At 48.5% G+C, this 20292-nt stretch overlaps 1 protein-coding gene across 1 annotated transcript in view; it reads left to right on the forward strand.

Moving 5' to 3' along the window:
* Window positions 1–208: 208 nt before the first annotated feature.
* The window catches only part of KCNS3 (potassium voltage-gated channel modifier subfamily S member 3), a 238981-nt gene continuing 218897 nt past the window's right edge, over window positions 209–20292 (forward strand). The window contains exon 1 of the mRNA XM_073568111.1: window positions 209–284. The gene's annotated coding sequence lies outside the window, so the exon portion shown is untranslated. The remainder of the gene's footprint in view (window positions 285–20292) is intronic.

Raw genomic sequence — 20292 nt, forward strand, 5'->3', positions numbered from 1 at the left:
TCTTACCATGAGATATAACACAGTCAGCTCTGCTACATACAGACTGCACACATCCCATCAGGACAGGGAGTCCCCGGCTGGCATGTGGTCCTGATACTGCTGTGCTGTGTATTCCCCAGCCAGGAGGGGAGGGAGAGCAGGAGGTCCAATGATGGTTCTGCCTCTGCTGACAGCATCCCCTCCCCATGCAGCCTGTGTGTGCTCGGGAGGGACCAGCTGCAGCAGCTCAGCCCGGGACCGGAGCACCGACCCAGACAGGACGGAGCACACAGCTCAGCCTCCAGGTATGTCCCCCTGCATGTCACCCCTGGGGGCTCTGCTCAGCCAGGACTGGCAACTTCTCACTGCATGAGGAAAGTGCACAGACAGCTGCAAACTCCTCTGTGTATTGTACCAGGAGCAGCACAGTCACCTGTGTGTATTGTACCAGGAGCAGCACAGTCACCTGTGTGTATTATACCAGGAGCAGCACAGTCACCTGTGTGTATTATACCAGCAGCACAGTCACCTGTGTGTATTATACCAGGAGCAGCACAGTCACCTGTGTGTATTGTACCAGGAGCAGCACAGTCACCTGTGTGTATTGTACCAGCAGCACAGTCACCTGTGTGTATTATACCAGCAGCACAGTCACCTGTGTGTATTATACCAGCAGCACAGTCACCTGTGTGTATTATACCAGCAGCACAGTCACCTGTGTGTATTGTACCAGCAGCACAGTCACCTGTGTGTATTATACCAGCAGCACAGTCACCTGTGTGTATTATACCAGCAGCAGTCACCTGTGTGTATTATACCAGCAGCAGTCACCTGTGTGTATTATACCAGCAGCAGTCACCTGTGTGTATTGTTCCAGCAGCACAGTCACCTGTGTGTATTATACCAGCAGCAGTCACCTGTGTGTATTATACCAGCAGCACAGTCACCTGTGTGTATTGTACCAGCAGCACAGTCACCTGTGTGTATTATACCAGCAGCAGTCACCTGTGTGTATTGTTCCAGCAGCACAGTCACCTGTGTGTATTGTACCATCAGCACAGTCACCTGTGTGTATTATACCAGCAGTACAGTCACCTGTGTGTATTGTACCAGCAGCACAGTCACCTGTGTGTATTGTACCAGCAGCACAGTCACCTGTGTGTATTATACCAGCAGTACAGTCACCTGTGTGTATTGTACCAGCAGCACAGTCACCTGTGTGTATTGTACCAGCAGCACAGTCACCTCTGTGTATTATACCAGCAGTACAGTCACCTGTGTGTATTATACCAGCAGCACAGTCACCTGTGTGTATTGTACCAGCAGCACAGTCACCTGTGTGTATTATACCAGGAGCAGCACAGTCACCTGTGTGTATTGTACCAGGAGCAGCACAGTCACCTGTGTGTAGTGTACCAGCAGCACAGTCACCTGTGTGTATTGTACCAGCAGCACAGTCACCTGTGTGTATTATACCAGCAGCACAGTCACCTGTGTGTATTATACCAGCAGCACAGTCACCTGTGTGTATTGTACCAGCAGCACAGTCACCTGTGTGTATTATACCAGCAGCACAGTCACCTGTGTGTATTATACCAGCAGCAGTCACCTGTGTGTATTATACCAGCAGCAGTCACCTGTGTGTATTATACCAGCAGCAGTCACCTGTGTGTATTGTTCCAGCAGCACAGTCACCTGTGTGTATTATACCAGCAGCAGTCACCTGTGTGTATTATACCAGCAGCACAGTCACCTGTGTGTATTGTACCAGCAGCACAGTCACCTGTGTGTATTATACCAGCAGCAGTCACCTGTGTGTATTGTTCCAGCAGCACAGTCACCTGTGTGTATTGTACCATCAGCACAGTCACCTGTGTGTATTATACCAGCAGTACAGTCACCTGTGTGTATTGTACCAGCAGCACAGTCACCTGTGTGTATTGTACCAGCAGCACAGTCACCTGTGTGTATTATACCAGCAGTACAGTCACCTGTGTGTATTGTACCAGCAGCACAGTCACCTGTGTGTATTGTACCAGCAGCACAGTCACCTGTGTGTATTGTACCAGCAGCACAGTCACCTGTGTGTATTGTACCAGCAGCACAGTCACCTGTGTGTATTGTACCAGCAGCACAGTCACCTGTGTTTATTGTACCAGCAGCAGTCACCTGTGTGTATTATACCAGCAGCACAGTCACCTGTGTGTATTGTTCCAGCAGTACAGTCACCTGTGTGTATTGTACCAGGAGCAGCACAGTCACCTGTGTGTATTATACCAGGAGCAGCACAGTCACCTGTGTGTATTGTACCAGCAGCACAGTCACCTGTGTGTATTATACCAGCAGCACAGTCACCTGTGTGTATTATACCAGCAGCAGTCACCTGTGTGTATTGTACCAGCAGCACAGTCACCTGTGTGTATTATACCAGCAGCACAGTCACCTGTGTGTATTATACCAGCAGCACAGTCACCTGTGTGTATTGTACCAGCAGCACAGTCACCTGTGTGTATTGTACCAGCAGCACAGTCACCTGTGTGTATTGTACCAGAAGCACAGTCACCTGTGTGTATTGTACCAGGAGCAGCACAGTCACCTATGTGTATTGTACCAGGAGCAGCACAGTCACCTGTGTGTATTGTACCAGCAGCACAGTCACCTGTGTGTATTATACCAGCAGCACAGTCACCTGTGTGTATTATACCAGCAGCAGTCACCTGTGTGTATTGTACCAGCAGCACAGTCACCTGTGTGTATTATACCAGCAGCACAGTCACCTGTGTGTATTATACCAGTAGCACAGTCACCTGTGTGTATTGTACCAGCAGCACAGTCACCTGTGTGTATTGTACCAGCAGCACAGTCACCTGTGTGTATTATACCAGCAGCACAGTCACCTGTGTGTATTGTACCAGCAGTACAGTTACCTGTGTGTATTATACCAGCAGCACAGTCACCTGTGTGTATTGTACCAGCAGCACAGTCACCTGTGTGTATTATACCAGCAGCACAGTCACCTGTGTGTATTGTACCAGGAGCAGCACAGTCACCTGTGTGTATTATACCAGCAGCACATTCACCTGTGTGTATTGTACCAGCAGTACAGTCACCTGTGTGTATTATACCAGCAGCACAGTCACCTGTGTGTATTGTACCAGCAGCACAGTCACCTGTGTGTATTATACCAGCAGCACAGTCACCTGTGTGTATTATACCAACAGCACAGTCACCTGTGTGTATTATACCAGCAGCACAGTCACCTGTGTGTATTGTACCTGCAGTATAGTCACCTGTGTGTATTATACCAGCAGCACAGTCACCTGTGTGTATTATACCAGCAGCACAGTCACCTGTGTGTATTATACCAGCAGCACAGTCACCTATGTGTATTGTACCTGCAGTATAGTCACCTGTGTGTATTATACCAGCAGCACAGTCACCTATGTGTATTGTACCTGCAGTATAGTCACCTGTGTGTATTGTACCAGCAGCACAGTCACCTGTGTGTATTATACCAGCAGCACAGTCACCTGTGTGTATTGTACCTGCAGTATAGTCACCTGTGTGTATTGTACCAGCAGCACAGTCACCTGTGTGTATTATACCAACAGCACAGTCACCTGTGTGTATTATACCAGCAGCACAGTCACCTGTGTGTATTGTACCTGCAGTATAGTCACCTGTGTGTATTATACCAGCAGCACAGTCACCTGTGTGTATTATACCAGCAGCACAGTCACCTGTGTGTATTATACCAGCAGCACAGTCACCTGTGTGTATTGTACCTGCAGTATAGTCACCTGTGTGTATTGTACCAGCAGCACAGTCACCTATGTGTATTATACCAGCAGCAGTCACCTGTGTGTATTGTACCAGCAGCACAGTCACCTGTGTGCATTGTACCAGCAGCAGTCACCTGTGTGTATTGTACCAGCAGCACAGTCACCTGTGTGCATTGTACCAGCAGCACAGTCACCTGTGTGTATTATACCAGGAGCACAGTCACCTGTGTGTATTCTACCAGCAGCAGTCACCTGTGTGTATTGTACCAGCAGCACAGTCACCTGTGTGCATTGTACCAGCAGCACAATCACCTGTGTGTATTGTACCAGCAGCACAGTCACCTGTGTGTATTATACCAGCAGCAGTCACCTGTGTGCATTGTACCAGCAGCACAGCCACCTGTGTGTATTATACCAGCAGCAGTCACCTGTGTGTATTGTACCAGCAGCACAGTCACCTGTGTGTATTATACCAGCAGCAGTCACCTGTGTGTATTGTACCAGCAGCACAGTCACCTGTGTGCATTGTACCAGCAGCACAGTCACCTGTTTGTATTATACCAGCAGCAGTCACCTGTGTGTATTGTACCAGCAGCACAGTCACCTGTGTGCATTGTACCAGCAGCACAGTCACCTGTGTGTATTATACCAGGAGCACAGTCACCTGTGTGTATTCTACCAGCAGCAGTCACCTGTGTGTATTGTACCAGCAGCAAAGTCACCTGTGTGCATTGTACCAGCAGCACAATCACCTGTGTGTATTGTACCAGCAGCACAGTCACCTGTGTGTATTATACCAGCAGCAGTCACCTGTGTGCATTGTACCAGCAGCACAGCCACCTGTGTGTATTATACCAGCAGCAGTCACCAGTGTGTATTGTACCAGCAGCACAGTCACCTGTGTGTATTATACCAGCAGCAGTCACCTGTGTGTATTGTACCAGCAGCACAGTCACCTGTGTGCATTGTACCAGCAGCACAGTCACCTGTGTGTATTATACCAGCAGCAGTCACCTGTGTGTATTGTACCAGCAGCACAGTCACCTGTGTGCATTGTACCAGCAGCACAGTCACCTGTGTGTATTGTACCAGCAGTACAGTCACCTGTGTGTATTATACCAGCAGCACAGTCACCTCTGTGTATTATACCAGCAGCACAGTCACCTGTGTGTATTATACCAGGAGCAGCACAGTCAACTGTGTGTATTATACCAGCAGTACAGTCACCTGTGTATTGTACCAGCAGGACAGTCACCTGTGTGCATTGTACCAGCAGCACAGTCACCTGTGTGTATTGTACCAGCAGTACAGTCACCTGTGTGTATTATACCAGCAGCACAGTCACCTGTGTGTATTATACCAGCAGCACAGTCACCTGTGTATATTGTACCAGCAGCACAGTCACCTGTGTGTATTATACCAGCAGCAGTCACCTGTGTGCATTGTACCAGCAGCACAATCACCTGTGTGTATTATACCAGCAGCACAATCACCTGTGTGTATTGTACCAGCAGCACAGTCACCTGTGTGTATTATACCAGCAGCAGTCACCTGTGTGCATTGTACCAGCAGCACAGCCACCTGTGTGTATTATACCAGCAGCAGTCACCTGTGTGTATTGTACCAGCAGCACAGTCACCTGTGTGTATTATACCAGCAGCAGTCACCTGTGTGTATTGTACCAGCAGCACAGTCACCTGTGTGCATTGTACCAGCAGCACAGTCACCTGTGTGTATTATACCAGCAGCAGTCACCTGTGTGTATTGTACCAGCAGCACAGTCACCTGTGTGCATTGTACCAGCAGCACAGTCACCTGTGTGTATTATACCAGGAGCACAGTCACCTGTGTGTATTCTACCAGCAGCAGTCACCTGTATGTATTGTACCAGCAGCAAAGTCACCTGTGTGCATTGTACCAGCAGCACAATCACCTGTGTGTATTGTACCAGCAGCACAGCCACCTGTGTGTATTATACCAGCAGCAGTCACCTGTGTGTATTGTACCAGCAGCACAGTCACCTGTGTGTATTATACCAGCAGCAGTCACCTGTGTGTATTGTACCAGCAGCACAGTCACCTGTGTGCATTGTACCAGCAGCACAGTCACCTGTGTGTATTATACCAGCAGCAGTCACCTGTGTGTATTGTACCAGCAGCACAGTCACCTGTGTGCATTGTACCAGCAGCACAGTCACCTGTGTGTATTGTACCAGCAGTACAGTCACCTGTGTGTATTATACCAGCAGCACAGTCACCTCTGTGTATTATACCAGCAGTACAGTCACCTGTGTGTATTATACCAGCAGCACAGTCACCTGTGTGTATTATACCAGCAGCACAGTCACCTGTGTGTATTATACCAGGAGCAGCACAGTCACCTGTGTGTATTGTACCAGGAGCAGCACAGTCACCTGTGTGTATTGTACCAGCAGCACAGTCACCTGTGTGTATTGTACCAGCAGCACAGTCACCTGTGTGTATTATACCAGCAGCACAGTCACCTGTGTGTATTATACCAGCAGCACAGTCACCTGTGTGTATTGTACCAGCAGCACAGTCACCTGTGTGTATTATACCAGCAGCACAGTCACCTGTGTGTATTATACCAGCAGCAGTCACCTGTGTGTATTATACCAGCAGCACAGTCACCTGTGTGTATTATACCAGCAGCAGTCACCTGTGTGTATTGTTCCAGCAGCACAGTCACCTGTGTGTATTGTACCATCAGCACAGTCACCTGTGTGTATTATACCAGCAGTACAGTCACCTGTGTGTATTGTACCAGCAGCACAGTCAATTGTGTGTATTGTACCAGCAGCACAGTCACCTGTGTGTATTATACCAGCAGTACAGTCACCTGTGTGTATTGTACCAGCAGCACAGTCACCTGTGTGTATTGTACCAGCAGCACAGTCACCTGTGTGTATTGTACCAGCAGCACAGTCACCTGTGTGTATTGTACCAGCAGCACAGTCACCTGTGTGTATTGTACCAGCAGCACAGTCACCTGTGTTTATTGTACCAGCAGCAGTCACCTGTGTGTATTATACCAGCAGCACAGTCACCTGTGTGTATTGTTCCAGCAGTACAGTCACCTGTGTGTATTGTACCAGGAGCAGCACAGTCACCTGTGTGTATTATACCAGGAGCAGCACAGTCACCTGTGTGTATTGTACCTGCAGTATAGTCACCTGTGTGTATTGTACCAGCAGCACAGTCACCTATGTGTATTATACCAGCAGCAGTCACCTGTGTGTATTGTACCAGCAGCACAGTCACCTGTGTGCATTGTACCAGCAGCAGTCACCTGTGTGTATTGTACCAGCAGCACAGTCACCTGTGTGCATTGTACCAGCAGCACAGTCACCTGTGTGTATTATACCAGGAGCACAGTCACCTGTGTGTATTCTACCAGCAGCAGTCACCTGTGTGTATTGTACCAGCAGCACAGTCACCTGTGTGCATTGTACCAGCAGCACAATCACCTGTGTGTATTGTACCAGCAGCACAGTCACCTGTGTGTATTATACCAGCAGCAGTCACCTGTGTGCATTGTACCAGCAGCACAGCCACCTGTGTGTATTATACCAGCAGCAGTCACCTGTGTGTATTGTACCAGCAGCACAGTCACCTGTGTGTATTATACCAGCAGCAGTCACCTGTGTGTATTGTACCAGCAGCACAGTCACCTGTGTGCATTGTACCAGCAGCACAGTCACCTGTTTGTATTATACCAGCAGCAGTCACCTGTGTGTATTGTACCAGCAGCACAGTCACCTGTGTGCATTGTACCAGCAGCACAGTCACCTGTGTGTATTATACCAGGAGCACAGTCACCTGTGTGTATTCTACCAGCAGCAGTCACCTGTGTGTATTGTACCAGCAGCAAAGTCACCTGTGTGCATTGTACCAGCAGCACAATCACCTGTGTGTATTGTACCAGCAGCACAGTCACCTGTGTGTATTATACCAGCAGCAGTCACCTGTGTGCATTGTACCAGCAGCACAGCCACCTGTGTGTATTATACCAGCAGCAGTCACCAGTGTGTATTGTACCAGCAGCACAGTCACCTGTGTGTATTATACCAGCAGCAGTCACCTGTGTGTATTGTACCAGCAGCACAGTCACCTGTGTGCATTGTACCAGCAGCACAGTCACCTGTGTGTATTATACCAGCAGCAGTCACCTGTGTGTATTGTACCAGCAGCACAGTCACCTGTGTGCATTGTACCAGCAGCACAGTCACCTGTGTGTATTGTACCAGCAGTACAGTCACCTGTGTGTATTATACCAGCAGCACAGTCACCTCTGTGTATTATACCAGCAGCACAGTCACCTGTGTGTATTATACCAGGAGCAGCACAGTCAACTGTGTGTATTATACCAGCAGTACAGTCACCTGTGTATTGTACCAGCAGCACAGTCACCTGTGTGCATTGTACCAGCAGCACAGTCACCTGTGTGTATTGTACCAGCAGTACAGTCACCTGTGTGTATTATACCAGCAGCACAGTCACCTGTGTGTATTATACCAGCAGCACAGTCACCTGTGTATATTGTACCAGCAGCACAGTCACCTGTGTGTATTATACCAGCAGCAGTCACCTGTGTGCATTGTACCAGCAGCACAATCACCTGTGTGTATTATACCAGCAGCACAATCACCTGTGTGTATTGTACCAGCAGCACAGTCACCTGTGTGTATTATACCAGCAGCAGTCACCTGTGTGCATTGTACCAGCAGCACAGCCACCTGTGTGTATTATACCAGCAGCAGTCACCTGTGTGTATTGTACCAGCAGCACAGTCACCTGTGTGTATTATACCAGCAGCAGTCACCTGTGTGTATTGTACCAGCAGCACAGTCACCTGTGTGCATTGTACCAGCAGCACAGTCACCTGTGTGTATTATACCAGCAGCAGTCACCTGTGTGTATTGTACCAGCAGCACAGTCACCTGTGTGCATTGTACCAGCAGCACAGTCACCTGTGTGTATTATACCAGGAGCACAGTCACCTGTGTGTATTCTACCAGCAGCAGTCACCTGTATGTATTGTACCAGCAGCAAAGTCACCTGTGTGCATTGTACCAGCAGCACAATCACCTGTGTGTATTGTACCAGCAGCACAGCCACCTGTGTGTATTATACCAGCAGCAGTCACCTGTGTGTATTGTACCAGCAGCACAGTCACCTGTGTGTATTATACCAGCAGCAGTCACCTGTGTGTATTGTACCAGCAGCACAGTCACCTCTGTGCATTGTACCAGCAGCACAGTCACCTGTGTGTATTATACCAGCAGCAGTCACCTGTGTGTATTGTACCAGCAGCACAGTCACCTGTGTGCATTGTACCAGCAGCACAGTCACCTGTGTGTATTGTACCAGCAGTACAGTCACCTGTGTGTATTATACCAGCAGCACAGTCACCTCTGTGTATTATACCAGCAGTACAGTCACCTGTGTGTATTATACCAGCAGCACAGTCACCTGTGTGTATTATACCAGCAGCACAGTCACCTGTGTGTATTATACCAGGAGCAGCACAGTCACCTGTGTGTATTGTACCAGGAGCAGCACAGTCACCTGTGTGTATTGTACCAGCAGCACAGTCACCTGTGTGTATTGTACCAGCAGCACAGTCACCTGTGTGTATTATACCAGCAGCACAGTCACCTGTGTGTATTATACCAGCAGCACAGTCACCTGTGTGTATTGTACCAGCAGCACAGTCACCTGTGTGTATTATACCAGCAGCACAGTCACCTGTGTGTATTATACCAGCAGCAGTCACCTGTGTGTATTATACCAGCAGCACAGTCACCTGTGTGTATTATACCAGCAGCAGTCACCTGTGTGTATTGTTCCAGCAGCACAGTCACCTGTGTGTATTGTACCATCAGCACAGTCACCTGTGTGTATTATACCAGCAGTACAGTCACCTGTGTGTATTGTACCAGCAGCACAGTCAATTGTGTGTATTGTACCAGCAGCACAGTCACCTGTGTGTATTATACCAGCAGTACAGTCACCTGTGTGTATTGTACCAGCAGCACAGTCACCTGTGTGTATTGTACCAGCAGCACAGTCACCTGTGTGTATTGTACCAGCAGCACAGTCACCTGTGTGTATTGTACCAGCAGCACAGTCACCTGTGTGTATTGTACCAGCAGCACAGTCACCTGTGTTTATTGTACCAGCAGCAGTCACCTGTGTGTATTATACCAGCAGCACAGTCACCTGTGTGTATTGTTCCAGCAGTACAGTCACCTGTGTGTATTGTACCAGGAGCAGCACAGTCACCTGTGTGTATTATACCAGGAGCAGCACAGTCACCTGTGTGTATTGTACCAGCAGCACAGTCACCTGTGTGTATTATACCAGCAGCACAGTCACCTGTGTGTATTATACCAGCAGCAGTCACCTGTGTGTATTGTACCAGCAGCACAGTCACCTGTGTGTATTATACCAGCAGCACAGTCACCTGTGTGTATTATACCAGCAGCACAGTCACCTGTGTGTATTGTACCAGCAGCACAGTCACCTGTGTGTATTGTACCAGCAGCACAGTCACCTGTGTGTATTGTACCAGAAGCACAGTCACCTGTGTGTATTGTACCAGGAGCAGCACAGTCACCTATGTGTATTGTACCAGGAGCAGCACAGTCACCTGTGTGTATTGTACCAGCAGCACAGTCACCTGTGTGTATTATACCAGCAGCACAGTCACCTGTGTGTATTATACCAGCAGCAGTCACCTGTGTGTATTGTACCAGCAGCATAGTCACCTGTGTGTATTATACCAGCAGCACAGTCACCTGTGTGTATTGTACCAGCAGCACAGTCACCTGTGTGTATTGTACCAGCAGCACAGTCACCTGTGTGTATTATACCAGCAGCACAGTCACCTGTGTGTATTGTACCAGCAGTACAGTTACCTGTGTGTATTATACCAGCAGCACAGTCACCTGTGTGTATTGTACCAGCAGCACAGTCACCTGTGTGTATTATACCAGCAGCACAGTCACCTGTGTGTATTGTACCAGGAGCAGCACAGTCACCTGTGTGTATTATACCAGCAGCACATTCACCTGTGTGTATTGTACCAGCAGTACAGTCACCTGTATGTATTGTACCAGCAGCAAAGTCACCTGTGTGCATTGTACCAGCAGCACAATCACCTGTGTGTATTGTACCAGCAGCACAGCCACCTGTGTGTATTATACCAGCAGCAGTCACCTGTGTGTATTGTACCAGCAGCACAGTCACCTGTGTGTATTATACCAGCAGCAGTCACCTGTGTGTATTGTACCAGCAGCACAGTCACCTGTGTGCATTGTACCAGCAGCACAGTCACCTGTGTGTATTATACCAGCAGCAGTCACCTGTGTGTATTGTACCAGCAGCATAGTCACCTGTGTGTATTATACCAGGAGCACAGTCACCTGTGTGTATTCTACCAGCAGCAGTCACCTGTATGTATTGTACCAGCAGCAAAGTCACCAGTGTGCATTGTACCAGCAGCACAATCACCTGTGTGTATTGTACCAGCAGCACAGCCACCTGTGTGTATTATACCAGCAGCAGTCACCTGTGTGTATTGTACCAGCAGCACAGTCACCTGTGTGTATTATACCAGCAGCAGTCACCTGTGTGTATTGTACCAGCAGCACAGTCACCTGTGTGCATTGTACCAGCAGCACAGTCACCTGTGTGTATTATACCAGCAGCAGTCACCTGTGTGTATTGTACCAGCAGCACAGTCACCTGTGTGCATTGTACCAGCAGCACAGTCACCTGTGTGTATTGTACCAGCAGTACAGTCACCTGTGTGTATTATACCAGCAGCACAGTCACCTCTGTGTATTATACCAGCAGTACAGTCACCTGTGTGTATTATACCAGCAGCACAGTCACCTGTGTGTATTATACCAGCAGCACAGTCACCTGTGTGTATTATACCAGGAGCAGCACAGTCACCTGTGTGTATTGTACCAGGAGCAGCACAGTCACCTGTGTGTATTGTACCAGCAGCACAGTCACCTGTGTGTATTGTACCAGCAGCACAGTCACCTGTGTGTATTATACCAGCAGCACAGTCACCTGTGTGTATTATACCAGCAGCACAGTCACCTGTGTGTATTGTACCAGCAGCACAGTCACCTGTGTGTATTATACCAGCAGCACAGTCACCTGTGTGTATTATACCAGCAGCAGTCACCTGTGTGTATTATACCAGCAGCACAGTCACCTGTGTGTATTATACCAGCAGCAGTCACCTGTGTGTATTGTTCCAGCAGCACAGTCACCTGTGTGTATTGTACCATCAGCACAGTCACCTGTGTGTATTATACCAGCAGTACAGTCACCTGTGTGTATTGTACCAGCAGCACAGTCAACTGTGTGTATTGTACCAGCAGCACAGTCACCTGTGTGTATTATACCAGCAGTACAGTCACCTGTGTGTATTGTACCAGCAGCACAGTCACCTGTGTGTATTGTACCAGCAGCACAGTCACCTGTGTGTATTGTACCAGCAGCACAGTCACCTGTGTGTATTGTACCAGCAGCACAGTCACCTGTGTGTATTGTACCAGCAGCACAGTCACCTGTGTTTATTGTACCAGCAGCAGTCACCTGTGTGTATTATACCAGCAGCACAGTCACCTGTGTGTATTGTTCCAGCAGTACAGTCACCTGTGTGTATTGTACCAGGAGCAGCACAGTCACCTGTGTGTATTATACCAGGAGCAGCACAGTCACCTGTGTGTATTGTACCAGCAGCACAGTCACCTGTGTGTATTATACCAGCAGCACAGTCACCTGTGTGTATTATACCAGCAGCAGTCACCTGTGTGTATTGTACCAGCAGCACAGTCACCTGTGTGTATTATACCAGCAGCACAGTCACCTGTGTGTATTATACCAGCAGCACAGTCACCTGTGTGTATTGTACCAGCAGCACAGTCACCTGTGTGTATTGTACCAGCAGCACAGTCACCTGTGTGTATTGTACCAGAAGCACAGTCACCTGTGTGTATTGTACCAGGAGCAGCACAGTCACCTATGTGTATTGTACCAGGAGCAGCACAGTCACCTGTGTGTATTGTACCAGCAGCACAGTCACCTGTGTGTATTATACCAGCAGCACAGTCACCTGTGTGTATTATACCAGCAGCAGTCACCTGTGTGTATTGTACCAGCAGCACAGTCACATGTGTGTATTGTACCAGCAGCACAGTCACCTGTGTGTATTATACCAGCAGCACAGTCACCTGTGTGTATTCTACCAGCAGCAGTCACCTGTATGTATTGTACCAGCAGCAAAGTCACCTGTGTGCATTGTACCAGCAGCACAATCACCTGTGTGTATTGTACCAGCAGCACAGCCACCTGTGTGTATTATACCAGCAGCAGTCACCTGTGTGTATTGTACCAGCAGCACAGTCACCTGTGTGTATTATACCAGCAGCAGTCACCTGTGTGTATTGTACCAGCAGCACAGTCACCTGTGTGCATTGTACCAGCAGCACAGTCACCTGTGTGTATTATACCAGCAGCAGTCACCTGTGTGTATTGTACCCGCAGCACAGTCACCTGTGTGCATTGTACCAGCAGCACAGTCACCTGTGTGTATTGTACCAGCAGTACAGTCACCTGTGTGTATTATACCAGCAGCACAGTCACCTCTGTGTATTATACCAGCAGTACAGTCACCTGTGTGTATTATACCAGCAGCACAGTCACCTGTGTGTATTATACCAGCAGCACAGTCACCTGTGTGTATTATACCAGGAGCAGCACAGTCACCTGTGTGTATTGTACCAGAAGCAGCACAGTCACCTGTGTGTATTGTACCAGCAGCACAGTCACCTGTGTGTATTGTACCAGCAGCACAGTCACCTGTGTGTATTATACCAGCAGCACAGTCACCTGTGTGTATTATACCAGCAGCACAGTCACCTGTGTGTATTGTACCAGCAGCACAGTCACCTGTGTGTATTATACCAGCAGCACAGTCACCTGTGTGTATTATACCAGCAGCAGTCACCTGTGTGTATTATACCAGCAGCACAGTCACCTGTGTGTATTATACCAGCAGCAGTCACCTGTGTGTATTGTTCCAGCAGCACAGTCACCTGTGTGTATTGTACCATCAGCACAGTCACCTGTGTGTATTATACCAGCAGTACAGTCACCTGTGTGTATTGTACCAGCAGCACAGTCAACTGTGTGTATTGTACCAGCAGCACAGTCACCTGTGTGTATTATACCAGCAGTACAGTCACCTGTGTGTATTGTACCAGCAGCACAGTCACCTGTGTGTATTGTACCAGCAGCACAGTCACCTGTGTGTATTGTACCAGCAGCACAGTCACCTGTGTGTATTATACCAGCAGCAGTCACCTGTGTGTATTGTACCAGCAGCACAGTCACCTGTGTGTATTATACCAGCAGCACAGTCACCTGTGTGTATTATACCAGCAGCACAGTCACCTGTGTGTATTGTACCAGCAGCACAGTCACCTGTGTGTATTGTACCAGCAGCACAGTCACCTGTGTGTATTGTACCAGAAGCACAGTCACCTGTGTGTATTGTACCAGGAGCAGCACAGTCACCTATGTGTATTGTACCAGGAGCAGCACAGTCACCTGTGTGTATTGTACCAGCAGCACAGTCACCTGTGTGTATTATACCAGCAGCACAGTCACCTGTGTGTATTATACCAGCAGCAGTCACCTGTGTGTATTGTACCAGCAGCACAGTCACCTGTGTGTATTATACCAGCAGCACAGTCACCTGTGTGTATTGTACCAGCAGCACAGTCACCTGTGTGTATTGTACCAGCAGCACAGTCACCTGTGTGTATTATACCAGCAGCACAGTCACCTGTGTGTATTGTACCAGCAGTACAGTTACCTGTGTGTATTATACCAGCAGCACAGTCACCTGTGTGTATTGCACCAGCAGCACAGTCACCTGTGTGTATTATACCAGCAGCACAGTCACCTGTGTGTATTGTACCAGGAGCAGCACAGTCACCTGTGTGTATTATACCAGCAGCACATTCACCTGTGTGTATTGTACCAGCAGTACAGTCACCTGTGTGTATTATACCAGCAGCACAGTCACCTGTGTGTATTGTACCAGCAGCACAGTCACCTGTGTGTATTATACCAGCAGCACAGTCACCTGTGTGTATTATACCAACAGCACAGTCACCTGTGTGTATTATACCAGCAGCACAGTCACCTGTGTGTATTGTACCTGCAGTATAGTCACCTGTGTGTATTATACCAGCAGCACAGTCACCTGTGTGTATTATACCAGCAGCACAGTCACCTGTGTGTATTATACCAGCAGCACAGTCACCTGTGTGTATTGTACCTGCAGTATAGTCACCTGTGTGTATTATACCAGCAGCACAGTCACCTATGTGTATTGTACCTGCAGTATAGTCACCTGTGTGTATTGTACCAGCAGCACAGTCACCTGTGTGTATTGTACCTGCAGTATAGTCACCTGTGTGTATTGTACCTGCAGTATAGTCACCTGTGTGTATTGTACCAGCAGCACAGTCACCTATGTGTATTATACCAGCAGCAGTCACCTGTGTGTATTGTACCAGCAGCACAGTCACCTGTGTGCATTGTACCAGCAGCAGTCACCTGTGTGTATTGTACCAGCAGCACAGTCACCTGTGTGCATTGTACCAGCAGCACAGTCACCTGTGTGTATTATACCAGCAGCACAGTCACCTGTGTGTATTGTACCTGCAGTATAGTCACCTGTGTGTACTGTACCAGCAGCACAGTCACCTGTGTGTATTATACCAACAGCACAGTCACCTGTGTGTATTATACCAGCAGCACAGTCACCTGTGTGTATTGTACCTGCAGTATAGTCACCTGTGTGTATTATACCAGCAGCACAGTCACCTGTGTGTATTATACCAGCAGCACAGTCACCTGTGTGTATTATACCAGCAGCACAGTCACCTGTGTGTATTGTACCTGCAGTATAGTCACCTGTGTGTATTGTACCAGCAGCACAGTCACCTATGTGTATTATACCAGCAGCAGTCACCTGTGTGTATTGTACCAGCAGCACAGTCACCTGTGTGCATTGTACCAGCAGCAGTCACCTGTGTGTATTGTACCAGCAGCACAGTCACCTGTGTGCATTGTACCAGCAGCACAGTCACCTGTGTGTATTATACCAGGAGCACAGTCACCTGTGTGTATTCTACCAGCAGCAGTCACCTGTGTGTATTGTACCAGCAGCACAGTCACCTGTGTGCATTGTACCAGCAGCACAATCACCTGTGTGTATTGTACCAGCAGCACAGTCACCTGTGTGTATTATACCAGCAGCAGTCACCTGTGTGCATTGTACCAGCAGCACAGCCACCTGTGTGTATTATACCAGCAGCAGTCACCTGTGTGTATTGTACCAGCGGCACAGTCACCTGTGTGTATTATACCAGCAGCAGTCACCTGTGTGTATTGTACCAGCAGCACAGTCACCTGTGTGCATTGTACCAGCAGCACAGTCACCTGTTTGTATTATACCAGCAGCAGTCACCTGTGTGTATTGTACCAGCAGCACAGTCACCTGTGTGTATTATACCAGGAGCACAGTCATCTGTGTGTATTCTACCAGCAGCAGTCACCTGTGTGTATTGTACCAGCAGCAAAGTCACCTGTGTGCATTGTACCAGCAGCACAATCACCTGTGTGTATTGTACCAGCAGCACAGTCACCTGTGTGTATTATACCAGCAGCAGTCACCTGTGTGCATTGTACCAGCAGCACAGCCACCTGTGTGTATTATACCAGCAGCAGTCACCAGTGTGTATTGTACCAGCAGCACAGTCACCTGTGTGTATTATACCAGCAGCAGTCACCTGTGTGTATTGTACCAGCAGCACAGTCACCTGTGTGCATTGTACCAGCAGCACAGTCACCTGTGTGTATTATACCAGCAGCAGTCACCTGTGTGTATTGTACCAGCAGCACAGTCACCTGTGTGCATTGTACCAGCAGCACAGTCACCTGTGTGTATTGTACCAGCAGTACAGTCACCTGTGTGTATTATACCAGCAGCACAGTCACCTCTGTGTATTATACCAGCAGCACAGTCACCTGTGTGTATTATACCAGGAGCAGCACAGTCAACTGTGTGTATTATACCAGCAGTACAGTCACCTGTGTATTGTACCAGCAGCACAGTCACCTGTGTGCATTGTACCAGCAGCACAGTCACCTGTGTGTATTCTACCAGCAGTACAGTCACCTGTGTGTATTATACCAGCAGCACAGTCACCTGTGTGTATTATACCAGCAGCACAGTCACCTGTGTGTATTGTACCAGCAGCACAGTCACCTGTGTGTATTATACCAGCAGCAGTCACCTGTGTGCATTGTACCAGCAGCACAATCACCTGTGTGTATTATACCAGCAGCACAATCACCTGTGTGTATTGTACCAGCAGCACAGTCACCTGTGTGTATTATACCAGCAGCAGTCACCTGTGTGCATTGTACCAGCAGCACAGCCACCTGTGTGTATTATACCAGCAGCAGTCACCTGTGTGTATTGTACCAGCAGCACAGTCACCTGTGTGTATTATACCAGCAGCAGTCACCTGTGTGTATTGTACCAGCAGCACAGTCACCTGTGTGCATTGTACCAGCAGCACAGTCACCTGTGTGTATTATACCAGCAGCAGTCACCTGTGTGTATTGTACCAGCAGCACAGTCACCTGTGTGCATTGTACCAGCAGCACAGTCACCTGTGTGTATTATACCAGGAGCACAGTCACCTGTGTGTATTCTACCAGCAGCAGTCACCTGTATGTATTGTACCAGCAGCAAAGTAACCTGTGTGCATTGTACCAGCAGCACAATCACCTGTGTGTATTGTACCAGCAGCACAGCCACCTGTGTGTATTATACCAGCAGCAGTCACCTGTGTGTATTGTACCAGCAGCACAGTCACCTATGTGTATTATACCAGCAGCAGTCACCTGTGTGTATTGTACCAGCAGCACAGTCACCTGTGTGCATTGTACCAGCAGCACAGTCACCTGTGTGTATTATAACAGCAGCAGTCACCTGTGTGTATTGTACCAGCAGCACAGTCACCTGTGTGCATTGTACCAGCAGCACAGTCACCTGTGTGTATTGTACCAGCAGTACAGTCACCTGTGTGTATTATACCAGCAGCACAGTCACCTCTGTGTATTATACCAGCAGCACAGTCACCTGTGTGTATTATACCAGGAGAAGCACAGTCAACTGTGTGCATTATACCAGCAGTACAGTCACCTGTGTATTGTACCAGCAGCACAGTCACCTGTGTGCATTGTACCAGCAGCACAGTCACCTGTGTGTATTGTACCAGCAGTACAGTCACCTGTGTGTATTATGCCAGCAGTACAGTCACCTGTGTATTGTACCAGCAGCACAGTCACCTGTGTGCATTGTACCAACAGCACAGTCACCTGTGTGTATTGTACCAGCAGTACAGTCACCTGTGTGTATTATACCAGCAGCACAGTCACCTCTGTGTATTATACCAGCAGCACAGTCACCTGTGTGTATTATACCAGCAGCACAGTCTCCTGTGTGTATTGTACCAGCAGCAAAGTCACCTGTGTGTATTATACCAGGAGCAGCACAGTCACCTGTGTGTATTATACCAGTAGCACAGTCACCTGTGTGTATTATACCAGCAGCACAGTCACCTGTGTGTATTGTACCAGCAGCACAGTCACCTGTGTGTATTGTACCAGCAGCACAGTCATCTGTGTGTACTATACCAGCAGCACAGTCACCTGTGTGTATTGTACCAGCAGCACAGTCACCTGTGTGTATTGTACCAGCAGCACAGTCACCTGTGTGTATTATACCAGCAGCAGAGTCACCTGTGTGTATTGTACCAGCAGCACAGTCACCTGTGTGTATTGTACCAGCAGCACAGTCACCTGTGTGTATTGTACCAGCAGAACAGTCACCTGTGTATTGTACCAGCAGCACAGTCACCTGTGTGTATTGCACCAGCAGCACAGTCACCTGTGTGTATTGTACCAGCAGCACAGTCACCTGTGTGTATTGTACCAGCAGCACAGTCACCTGTGTGTATTATACCAGCAGCACAGTCACCTGTGTGTATTATACCAGCAGCACAGTCACCTGTGTGTATTATACCATCAGCACAGTCACCTGTGTGTATTGTACCTGCAGTATAGTCACCTGTGTGTATTGTACCAGCAGCACAGTCACCTGTGTGTATTATACCAGCAGCACAGTCACCTGTGTGTATTATACCAGCAGCACAGTCACCTGTGTGTATTGTACCAGGAGCAGTCACCTGTGTGTATTGTACCAGCAGCACAGTCACCTGTGTGTACTATACCAGCAGCAGTCACCTGTGTGTATTGTACCAGCAGCACAGTCACCTGTGTGTATTGTACCAGGAGCACAGTCACCTGTGTGTATTGTACCAGCAGCAGTCACCTGTGTGTATTGTACCAGCAGCACAGTCACCTGTGTGCATTGTACCAGCTGTGTGTATTATACCAGCAGAAGTCACCTGTGTGTATTGTACCAGCAGCACAGTCACCTGTGTGCATTGTACCAGCAGCACAGTCACCTGTGTGTATTATACCAGCAGCAGTCACCTGTGTGTATTGTACCAGCAGCACAGTCACCTGTGTGCATTGTACCAGCAGCACAGTCACCTGTGTGTATTGTACCAGCAGCACAGTCACCTGTGTGTATTATACCAGCAGCATTCACCTGTGTGTATTGTACCAGCAGCACAGTCACCTGTGTGTATTGTACCCGCAGCACAGTCACCTATGTGTATTATACCAGCAGCAGTCACCTGTGTGTATTGTACCAGCAGCACAGACAACTGTGTGCATTGTACCAGCAGCAGTCACCTGTGTGTATTGTACCAGCAGCACAGTCACCTGTGTGCATTGTACCAGCAGCACAATCACCTGTGTGTATTATACCAGGAGCACAGTCACCTGTGTGTATTCTACCAGCAGCAGTCACCTGTGTGTATTGTACCAGCAGCACAGTCACCTGTGTGCATTGTACCAGCAGCACAATCACCTGTGTGTATTGTACCAGCAGCACAGTCACCTGTGTGTATTATACCAGCAGCAGTCACCTGTGTGCATTGTACCAGCAGCACAGCCACCTGTGTGCATTGTACCAGCAGCACAGTCACCTGTGTGTATTATACCAGCAGCAGTCACCTGTGTGTATTGTACCAGCAGCACAGTCACCTGTGTGCATTGTACCAGCAGCACAGTCACCTGTGTGTATTATACCAGCAGCAGTCACCTGTGTGTATTGTACCAGCAGCACAGTCACCTGTGTGTATTGTACCAGCAGCACAGTCACCTGTGTGTATTGTACCAGCAGCACAGTCACTGTGTGCATTGTACCAGCAGCGCAGTCACCTGTGTGTATTGTACCAGCAGTACAGTCACCTGTGTGTATTATACCA

This window comes from Dendrobates tinctorius, unplaced genomic scaffold, assembly GCF_039654945.1.
Source record: "Dendrobates tinctorius isolate UK_male_01 unplaced genomic scaffold, ASM3965494v1 ptg000021l, whole genome shotgun sequence".
Classification (NCBI taxonomy): domain Eukaryota; kingdom Metazoa; phylum Chordata; class Amphibia; order Anura; family Dendrobatidae; genus Dendrobates; species Dendrobates tinctorius.